Source organism: Oryzias melastigma, linkage group LG17 (genome assembly GCF_002922805.2).
Source record: "Oryzias melastigma strain HK-1 linkage group LG17, ASM292280v2, whole genome shotgun sequence".
Lineage (NCBI taxonomy): Eukaryota > Metazoa > Chordata > Actinopteri > Beloniformes > Adrianichthyidae > Oryzias > Oryzias melastigma.
Window position 1 is genome coordinate 30736301 of NC_050528.1, and position 11581 is coordinate 30747881.

General features: G+C 38.4%; 1 long non-coding RNA gene across 1 annotated transcript in view; it reads right to left on the reverse strand.

Moving 5' to 3' along the window:
- LOC118599954 overlaps positions 1–10557 on the reverse strand; it is a 12094-nt gene extending 1537 nt beyond the window's left edge. Inside the window, exon 1 of the long non-coding RNA XR_004949501.1 lies at positions 10453–10557. This is a non-coding gene — a long non-coding RNA (uncharacterized LOC118599954). The remainder of the gene's footprint in view (positions 1–10452) is intronic.
- Positions 10558–11581: the final 1024 nt, after the last annotated feature.

Consider the following 11581-nt stretch of genomic DNA (forward strand, 5'->3'; position numbering starts at 1 on the left):
TTTTAATGTGGTGGCTGTGTCACAACAGGACAATAGAGTGTAAATTATTGAACACACTATATATTAGAAACAAACTAATATTATAATTGTTTTTATTCTTCTATTGTTTGTTTGTCAAATTGAAATGCAAATGTAAATATGGCTGCACAGTGGTGCAGTGGTTGGCGCTCTTGCCTCACAACAAGAAGATCCACAGTTCAAGTCCCAGATGGGGGACCTGAAACGGTAACTGTGGACTTCTCTTTGTGGAGTTTGCATGATCTCCCGTGTATATTTGGATTTTCTCCAAGTCCATTTTCCTCCCACCGTCCAAAAACATGCTTCATGGGTAAATTGGTGACTCTAAATTGCCCCTAGGTGTGAATGAGTGTGTGATTGAGGCCCTACGACCGACGGGCAACCTGTCCTGTTCATGTCCATGTCCATCAGCAGCTGGGTTAGGCTCCAGCACCCCGTGACCCCGAAACGGACAAGCGGCTAAGAAGATGAATAAATTAAACACAACTTTCTCAGTGTCATGTTTCTTTTTTTCGAGACCCGTTTCCCGCATGGTTCCTGTTTGACCCTGACTGTACTTCTACAATCTTATTAAACAGACTGTGTACAGATAAACTAATGTAAATACAGCCTTTAACAAAAAACAAATAATATTCTGAGTAATTGTTGTGTTTAAACCTTAACAGGCTCAGGCTGACCAGCGTCCAGGTCCAGAAGACGTTCCCTCAGACACCTGTAAGTCAGTCTACAGTGTTGTTCAACCTCATCTGCAGACTGCATCTCCTGGAAATGAAGCCAATAAGGTGCCTGAGAGTGTTTATGCACACGTGGAAAAACCAAAAAGAGCCAAAAGTCCACCAACACTGAAGGTCTGCATTGCTCTTAATTCAGAGTAAAAATGTTTTGTTCAGCTATATGCACTGTGCAATTGCTGTACTGCAGTTTTTTTATTATGTCGTTAGATGAGAAACTGTCAGTTTGTTGATGTCTGTTGCTGATCAAAAGACCAAACCTTGACAACTCTGGTTTAGACGACTTCTGGCCCATCTCTAGGTTACCCTTACTCTCAAAATGTTTGAGAAAGTGGTGTACCTACAGTTGCAGTCTTTCCTAATAGAAAACCATGGAGAAGTTCCAGTCTGGTTTTAAAACCCTTCACAGCACAGAATCTGCGCTGCTGAGGGGTTTTCATGACATCTTCCAGGCAACTGATGATGGAAACTATGCCGTCTTACTTCTGCTGGACTTGTCTGCAGCTTTTGACACTGTGGACCACAATATCTTATTGTCCAGGTTGAAAGGTTTGGCTGGAATTTGTGGTACTGCACTCTACTGGCTTTCCTGACAGGACTGTGTGTGTGAGCATGTCTGGATTCTACTCTTCAACTTCTCCACTGTTGTTTGGGGTTTCACAGGGCTCTATTTTAGAACCACTTTTATTCTATCTGCACCTCCTTCCTCTGGGCTCCATCCTGAGAAAGAACAGAGTCTCCTCTCATTGTTAGGCTGACGATAGTCAGATTTAGTTATCAATAAAGAAAGGAGGCTCCGTTACTGTCTTGTTAACAAGACATCAAAGACTGAACGGCCAAAAGCTTTTAAAGTTTTAATGACAAGAAAACAGAAGTGATGGTGTTTGGTCCTAACAGCTCCTGTGACCCCTCCTCAGAGGAGCTGGGTCCTTTGACTCCTCATCTCAGACAGTGCGGGTCTAATCTGGGTTTTAAGATGGACAGTGATTTTAAGCTTGACTGTCAGATGAGCTCAGTGGTAAAATCCAGCTTCTTTTATCTGAGGCAGCTGGTGAAGGCCAAACCATTTTTATCTAAACATCATTTTGAGACAGTAATCCATGCTTTTATCACATCCCGGCTGGATTACTGTAACTCTCTTTATTTTGGAGTTAGCCAGTTGTTCAATCTGTGCACTGAAGCTGTGGAACGCTTTACCGCTGAGCATTCGGCAGACATCTTACTGTCCATTTTTAAAACACTTCTTAAAACCCATTTTTACTGCCAGGCATTTGACCCGGCATGACACTCTGCTCTGCTGGTGTGTTTTACTGTTTGATTGTTTTAGCTCAGCTTTTATCTTGTGTTTTTATGCCTTCATGTCACTTATTTATATTTTTTGTCTGTGATTATTTTGAATATTTTAACTGTTGTTTTTATTGTTCTTTGAACTTTTAATGTGCAGCACCTTGTTTGACCGAGGTCATTTAAAGGCGATATATGAACTAATTAAGCTTAAACTTAGCTAAATTGCCAAAAACATGTTTCTTTTTTGGAGATCCGTTTCCCGCATGGTTCCTCTTTGACCCTGACTGTACTTTTACAATCCTGTTAAACAGACTGTGTACTGATAATTTTTTTTTTAATGCAGTCTGAAATAAAACAACATTTTTGATTAATTGTTGTGTTTAAACCTTAACAGGCTCCAGGTGACCAGCGTCCAGGTCCAGAAGATGCTCCCTCAGACAGTAAAACAATCTACAGTGTTGTTCAACCTCATCTGCAGACTACAAATCCATAAACTGAAACCAACAAGGTCCTGGAAAGTGTTTAGACACAAGTGGAAAAGGCAAGAAAAAGCAAAACTCTCCAACACAAAACTGCCCTTTATTCAGATTGAGACAGTCTGGTCCAGCTATATGCTGCTCTACGCGCTGTACATATGTTGCACTGTATTGTATGGAAGTTTTTTAAGGTCAAAATTCAAAGTTTTATGCATTTTTCAATTGACAATTCAATTTGCAAATTCATCATGCAATTTGAGAATTCATTTTGGAATTTACAATTCAATATGAAAATTTACAATTCATATCACAATTTTACAAAATAAAATATTGCATAAAAACAAAATCAATTGCATTGTAAATTGTCATGGGTTTGACCTTTCATTTTGAAATGCATTTTGTAATTGACAATTCAATATTCAGATTAGGCTTTTGAAATGACAATTCATTTTGCAATTTACAATTCAATATTATAATTTTTAAAATAAAATATTGAATAGAAACAAAATCAATTGCATTCTATATTGTCATGGGTTTTTGACGTCATAATTCAAATGACAATGCATTTTGTAATTTACAATTCAATATGCAGTTTGACATTTCATTTTGAAATGCATTTTACAATTTACAATTCAATATTTAAAATTACATTTCAATACATGGTTTGGTTCAAATTAATTTTAAAGTAACTTTAAATCTATTGCATAGTAAAATCCCACGCTCTGTTTCAAAACTCAATTCATCATGCAAACTAAGTAACTAGCTGCTCTCAGTCAAGAGACCAACACGGATGTAGAAAGCGACGTCCGGAAGTTTTTCAAAATAAAGTGGATACGCTGTGTCGCAGCTCTTGAATACACTTTATAGCACATCTTTGGGACAGATGTAAACGAAAAGGCAGTGGTCCCCAGAGCATGATTTGCGAGTCACTTGGTTTCAGTTCTGTTTATTTTTTTTAATACTGAAGGAAGTTTTATTTTGAAAAACTCCTGGACGTTGTTTCTACATCCGTGTCGGTCTCTTGACTGAGAGCAGCTAGCTACTTAGTTCGGAGCTCCAATCTAACAAAAACAAAAAAATAAGACGTATTCAGAACATCTTTTCAGGCAGGAAAGAACCAGCGAAGAACTGAAGCGGGACCTTCGACTTCACAGAAAAAAATCTGCTGTTTGGAGACAAAACCGAGTCTTCCTCGACAAAAACGGATCAGCTCTCACGCAGCAGGAGCCGCTCTGTGTAATGAAATGTGGCGACAGTCTTCAGTCCAATGTTTCACAAACACAGATAATAAAGATGAAGACACGGTGGATTCACGTTTATTATTATATTCAGAAAATACCCGTTTTACGATGGTTGTGTCGTTTTATTTTGCTTATATAACCATTACACAGTTCAGACTCCGCTAAAGTTAGCGTTTGATTAGCATCTACTTTGAAGTGAAAGGAGAATTTAACCACAAAGGCTAAGTTTAAACCTTTAGACTTGTTTAAATCATTGAACTAGCGCGCCCGACCGCACGTTTTTTTTCTGTCTGTGACCCGGTACCAAGTGAGCCACGGACCGATACCGGTACCGGTCAGCGGCCCGAGGGTTGGGGACCGCTGTCTTAAAGTTCACAGCAGCCCTAAAGTTGTGCTCCAGAATCTCTTTGAGCTGTCACACAGCGGTTGTAGTGTAAGTCATCCAGATAGAAGCTAACTCTTTAGCAGATAGCATTCTCTTCTGTAACCTCCGACAACAAACAACTCCTTTGCTTAGTTGAGTCTTTACTATTTTTTGATTGGTCGAAAGGAAGTGGAGGCGGGATTTAGCATATATAGGGGTGGAAGGCCCCGCCCGTCTGACAGAATGCAAAGCAGTTTGAATTTTGACAGACTTTGAGCGCGTGGATCAAAGTCTGTCAAAATTCAAACTGCTTTTTGACAGACTGAATTTTGACAGACTTTGAGCGCGTGGATCCCGTCCCTATGAGACCCCCTGTAATGGGTGCCCATGGACTGCCACCTTGACGTGGTTGGGGGGCTTGCGTGTCTCGAGGACCTGGATAGCTATGCTGGCTGGAGCTTTATGCTCCTGGTAGGGTCTCACATGCCAGACAGATTGAAGGGTAGAGGCCAGACTAAGAGCAATCCACTGACCCTCCAGGTTGGGGGTTTGGCACAGGGCTAACCACCCGGTCCTATAAAACCCAACTTGGTTACGGAAACAGCAACGAAATCAAAAACCACTCTAACGTGCAAAGGGCCTCCAGAGCTCCAACAAAAGGCTAATATGAAGGACGGTGGTGAAAGCCATACCTTGGAAGCCACTGACAGGAAGATGGAAGTCTTGAGCACTAAAACCAAGACCAGATTAGGATTCTGGAATGTACGAACAATGTACAGCGTGAACAGAGACACCTTGTGGCAAATCTTGAGGGCTTATGGAGTACCGACCCACATGATTCAACTGATTAGAAGCTTCTATAACAACTAGAAATGCTGTGTGGGAGGAAGTGACATCTGGTTTGAGGTGAAAACTGGAGTCCGCCAAGGTTGTGTGATGTCCGCTCTTCTCTTTAACCTGGGGATAGACTGGGTGATGTGCCGCAGGACCAACTGGCATTAGATGGACACTTTTCTCCATCCTGGAGGATCTCGACTTTGCTGATGATCTGGCATTGCTCTCTCATATTCACCAACACATGCAGGACAAGACTGACCGGTTGAGTCAATTTGGATCTCAAGTCGGTCTCAAAATCAACCAGAAAAAGACAGAGATTCTGACCTTGAACATTTCATCTCAAACCCCAATCAAGGTCAATGATCAGAATCTACCATTCACAGAAAGCTTTACTTACTTGGGTAGCATGATAACATCAGATGGTGGAAGTAATAAGGACAAACAGAACAGGATTAACAAAGCAAGGGTTACATTCAACAGCATGAACAATATTTGGAAGTCATCACGGTATAACGCCAAGACCAAACTGAAACTCTACAGCAGCTGTGTTCTGTCGGTGTTATTGTACGGAGCAGAGTGTTGGAGAATGACACAGCAAGACTCAACAAAACTCTCCAACTTTCACACCAGAAATTTAAGGCGGATATTAAGGATTTTCTGGCCACAAAAGATCTCCAATGAAATCCTATTGTCCCGTTGCAACCAAGAAGACATGACAACAATTATCCTCAAAAGACACTGGACATGGATAGGACACGTACTGAGGAGTGAAGAAAACACAATCATAAAAACAGCACTACACTGGACACCAGATGGAAAAAGAAAAAGATGACGGCCCAAAATCACCTGGCGCCGAACAGTAGAGGCTGAGCTTTGGATACACCTGGAGAACAATCTACACCTTGGCCCGTGACCGTCAGAAATGGAAAGATTTCGTTGCTGCCCTAAGCGTCTCAAGGCGTAAAGGGCAGTAAGTAAGTAAGTTGAGCGCGTGGATGAAACTGAGAATGCATTACAGCGGGGGGCGCTGTTTTGCATGTTGAATTGAGTTTTGAAACTAACAGAGTGTGAGATTTTACTATGCAATAGATTTAAAGTTACTTTAAAATGAATTTGATCCAAACCATGTACTGAAATGTCAATTTTAAATATTGAATTGTAAATTACAAAATGCATGGTGGTTCACTTTCGGCGTCGCCACAGCGTAACAGCACCCACTGTTTCGCATTAGTGATTTGGCAGAGTTTTTACGCCGGATGCCCTTCCTGACACAACCCTGTACTTGAGGGGCACAGGGACCCAGTTAGGCAGCAGCGTCAAGGGTCTTGCCTAAGGACCCAATCTGGGTGGGGATCAGTGGACAACCCTGGGAATCAAACCCAGGGCTCCTGCGTGCCAGCCCTTCACCTAGCCCACTGAGCCACCCAGCCGCAAATTACAAAATGCATAGTCATTTGAATTATGACATCAAAAACCCATGATAGTATAGAATGCAATTGATTTTGTTTCTATTCAATATTTTATTTTAAAAATTATAATATTGAATTGTAAATTGCAAAATGAATTGTCATTTCAAAAGCCTAATCTGAATATTGAATTGTCAATTAAAAAATGCATTTCAAAATAAAATGTCAAACTGCATATTGAATTGTAAATTACAAAATGCATTGTCATTTGAATAATGACATCAAAAACCCATGACAATTTACAATGCAATTGATTTTGTTTTTATGCAATATTTATTTTGTAAAATTGTTGTACTGAATTGTAAATTTTCAAATTGAATTGTAAATTACAAAATTAATTATCATTTTGCAAGCCTGATGGAATATTGAATTGCAAATTGCAAAATGCATTCTCAAATTGCATTATGAATTTGCAAATTGAATTGTCAATTGAAAAATGCATAAAACTTTGAATTATGACCTAAAAAAACTTCCATAGTATAGTATTTTGAATTTACCTATTCAGTATTATGTTTGTAGTTAGACATTACACTGTGCCACTTAAAATGAACAACAAAAGCATTTTTTCCAGTTGACAGAGGTCTACGTTTTTGCTTCTGTAAAATTTCAAATTATTTTTTTTCTAAGGCTGCAGCTGTACTATAACAAGTTGGTTTCATCGTTATTATGCTTGATTCGTAAAACACACTTTTGTAAAAGATAAAAAATTTACGGGATGCTGAGTGTTATAAATGTAGTCATTTATGTTTGTCCTTGTCATTGACTGACGTTATTGCATTTTGTCCTAGTTAATGTAAAGCTGGTTAATAACTGTCCAGCATGCAATACAATCTTTTCTTCCGTCTTTTGCACATGTGAACAGATGGAAGTTGGAACATGTTTTGGGTTGACTATATTATTTTATGACTTCCGTCCATGCATATGTTTAATGAATAGAAAAATGTTCTAGATATTTTTTTTCTTTTGTATTTCGGCAAATATTGTTGTTTTTTTTTCATTTTTATTAAGCTCAAGCTCTAATTTTATTTCAGCTTAACTAAGTATTTTTTTTTCAAATAAAAGAATTGTGTTTTTAGATTTTTGTCTGATCCAAAGTACCGGTATGTAAAATTGTCATTATTATACACTTTCCTTAAAGTGTCACTCTGTAGTTGGAATAATGTTCTGCTTGTGCAGTGAGTAATAAAAATGAAGCTAAAGCCTTGTAATGCACATGCTGCATCAGCTGTTTGTTTTCGAGAGGCCAGCAACAGACGGCTGGTTAACAGAGAAAATATCTGAACATAACAACGTTTACAAGAATCGTCTAAATATGGTCTCAGCTTTAAATGCTCTTCATTAAAGTGATGCATTCTCAATTTGTTTTTAGATTTATGCTTTTCTTGGTTCTACATTTATAAAAAAAGCAAATTATTTTATTTTTAGTTGAAAAGTTAAAAAAAAAGAATTAAATGTATCCATGATTACAAAGATGATGGGGGATGATGAAGATGAGGGGCAGGGGAAACTATCTGAGCTCAGGGCTTTTTCCATGCATCACAATCCTTCACTAAGAACAAGATGACCCTAAAGATAGAGGGATTTCTACAATAAAGGCACAATTATTTTGACATAATCACAGTATTACAAAAAGGATTTAACAGGAAGGGAGGCCAGGAGACTATGTTAAACAAATAATAATAAATAATCTGCTTTTTAAGTGCATTTTGTTAAGATATTATTCAAATACTGCACTAAATGAATCTTACCAAAACGTTAACTGACCCACAATAAATACATTTAGACCCTACAATTTGTGGCACACATTTAGTTATCTTGATGTGAAATTTGCCGTCTCTACATGTCAGCTCTGAGGAAGTCTGAGCCGGTCACAGACGGTTAAGTTATGGTGTAACCCTCCCCCATCAAGTTCCTTCAAACAGGAATTGAGTCAAACACAAACCACATAGTAACCTCAGTTTGGAACATCTGCTTCTTAGACGCCTACTTTGAGGCCTAAACGTCAACCAAACATGATGAACCTCACAGATAATTCTCTTTTCGTCGCCTTTAATCTCAGTCTGTGCTTTAGCACTTACTGTATATTCACTAAAAACCCATTTGATTCATTTTGCATTCAGAATTTTCATCCATGTTGGATAGTTAAAATGGACATTCACTCTGTTACATGTACTTGAGAAACTTAAAGAAATGCAGCCAAGGCTTGTCTATTAGGAACACTTGAGGTTTGTTTGTAAAAACTCTGCTCTGTTACCCTGAGTTACCTAATCTGATGACTTTATTTCTTCTGTTTGAATATCAACACCATTTTTACCAGGAAAACTATATAAGCAGAGACGTACCACATACTGTGGTGCGAAAAACTATTTGCCCCCTTCCTGACTTTTTATTCTTTTGCATGTTTGTCACAAAAAAATGTTTCTGATCATCAAACACATTTTAATATTAGTAAAGATAACACAAGTAAACACAAAATGCAGTTTTTAAATGGATGTTTTTATTATTTAGGGAGAAAAAAAATCTAAACCCACATAGCCCTGTGTGAAAAAGTAATTGCCCCCCTTGTTAAAAAATAACTTAACTGAAGATTATCACACCTGAGTTCAATTTCTGTCGCCACCCCCAGGCCTGATTACTGCCACACCTGCTTCAATCAAGAAATCACTTAAACAGAAGCTATCTGACACTGAGAAGTAGACCAAAAGCACCTCAAAAGCTAGACATCATGCCAAGATCCAAAGAAATTCTGGAAGAAATGAGAACAAAAGTAATGGAAATCTATCAGTCTGGTAAAGGTTATAAAGCCATTTCTAAAGCCTTGGGACTCCAGCGACCCACAGTGAGAGCCATTATCCACAAATGGCAAAAACATGGAACAGTGGTGAACCTTCCCAAGAGTGGCCGGCCGCCCAAAATTACCCCAAGAGCGCAGAGACAACTCATCCGAGAGGTCACAAAAGATCCCAGGGCAACATCCAAAGAACTGCAGGCCTCACTTACCTCAATTAAGGTCAGTGTCCATGACTCCACCATGAGAAAGAGACTGGGCAAAAATGGCCTGCATGGCAGAGTTCCAGGACGCAAACCACTATTAAGCAAAAAGAACATTAAGGCTCGTCTTAATTTTGCTAAAAAAACATCTCGATGACTGCCAGGACTTTTGGGAAAATATCTTGTGGACTGACGAGACAAAAATGAACTTTTTGGAAGGTGCGTGTCCCGCTACATCTGGCGTAAAAGTAACACAGTATTTCATAAAAAGAACATCATACCAACATTAAAATATGGTGGTGGTAGTGTGATGGTCTGGGGTTGTTTTGCTGCTTCAGGACCTGGAAGGCTTGCTGTGATAGATGGAAGCATGAATTCTACTGTCTACCAAAAAATCCTGAAGGAGAATGTCCGGCCATCTGTTCATCAACTCAAGCTAAAGCCATCTTGGGAGCTGCAGCAGGACAATGACCCAAAACACACCAGCAAATCCCCCTCTGAATGGCCGAAAACGACCAAAATGAAGACTTTGGAGTGGCCTAGTCGAAGTCCTGACCTGAATCCCCTTGAGATGCTGTGGCATGACCTTAAGAAGGTGGTTCATGCTAGAAAACCTTTCAAATAAAGCTGAATTACAACAATTCTGCACAGATGAGTGGGCCAAAACTCCTCCAGAGCGCTGTAAAAGACTTGTTGCAAGTTATCGCAAACGTTTGATTGCAGTTATTGCTGCTAAGGGTGGCCCAACCAGTTATTAGGTGCAGGGGCAATTACTTTTTCACACAGGGTTATGTGGGTTTGGATTTTTTTTCTCCCTAAATAATAAAAACAACCATTTAAAAAGTGCATTTTGTGTTTGTTTGTGTTATCTTTGACTAATATTAAAATGTGTTTGATGATCAGAAACATTTTGTGTGATAAACATGCAAAAGAATAAAAAGTCAGGAAGGGGGCAAATAGTTTTTCCCACCACTGTATATGCAAATGTTATTTCATTGTGTTAGAGTTTTCATGTAATTTATTAAAATGCATTTAGCTCACCCCAAAACATCTCAATGAGGTTCAGGTCCAGCTGACTGTGGAGGCCAGGTCATCTGCAGCAGCACTCCATCAGTCTCCTCCTTGGTCAAATAGCACTTACACAGCCTTCAGGGGGAATCTACAATGTAAATAGTCTCATATATATATATATATATATATATATATATATAAATAACACATATAACACATTGAATTAGAAGGTGTGTTCAAACTTCTGGTCTGTGCTGTATGCTGTTATAGAATCATTTTAAAATGATATAAACTGAATATGATTGATCTTGTAAAATACCATTTGGATTGAGACACTATGTTTATTTTACTATAACATAAAGACGACCATCACAGTGAACAACACACATGTGATGTCAGCAAAAAAAGATCAACCATCATTACAGTCCAATGTATCCAAACACTGATTTAGTAAAGTCATGTGACCATGCAGTGTGGTAGAATGTTCCAATAATGTTGGATTATTTTGATGTGGAAAAACAACAGTGAACTGAACTTTATCAAACTAAAATATGGATGGATTTGACATTCATTCTTGTATGTTTGTTCACATGTTTAATTTACACTTGATTATCTTGAAGAAATACAAGGAATATGGAAAACTTCACCTGCATTGTTCAGTAGCAGGGAATTTATCTCAGAGTCACAATGGTTTTGGCTTTTTTAGGTCAGTGAATCAGATCGTTTAAAATAAACCAAAAGCAACTATGAATCGTATAGTAGACCACAAATTATGTTATGAATCATGGTTGGGTTGATAAGAATCAGTGTAATCAACTTGAATTAATGTAAGCTTAACAGATCAATAATTGATCCATAAAAATAGAGATCGATTTTAAACATAAAGCTAAAGTCTGCTAGCTTGATAGAAACGTTTAATAGAATCTCCCATTGGGCTAACGCTTGGTCGATGTAAACATACATTGCTGGTTAAATGAACATTTTTATAAACTCACAGGTATGAATTTTCAAAAATGTTTCAAGGAAATCTTTTTTAAACATTTGTGGTTGAAAACAGTCTTTGCTCATTCTAGCTACATCTTCAATTTTAAAAAGTAATGCTAAAGGGCCACCGCCACCTAGTGGTCAAACTAAAACGTCCTCCTGGAGATGAAGAACA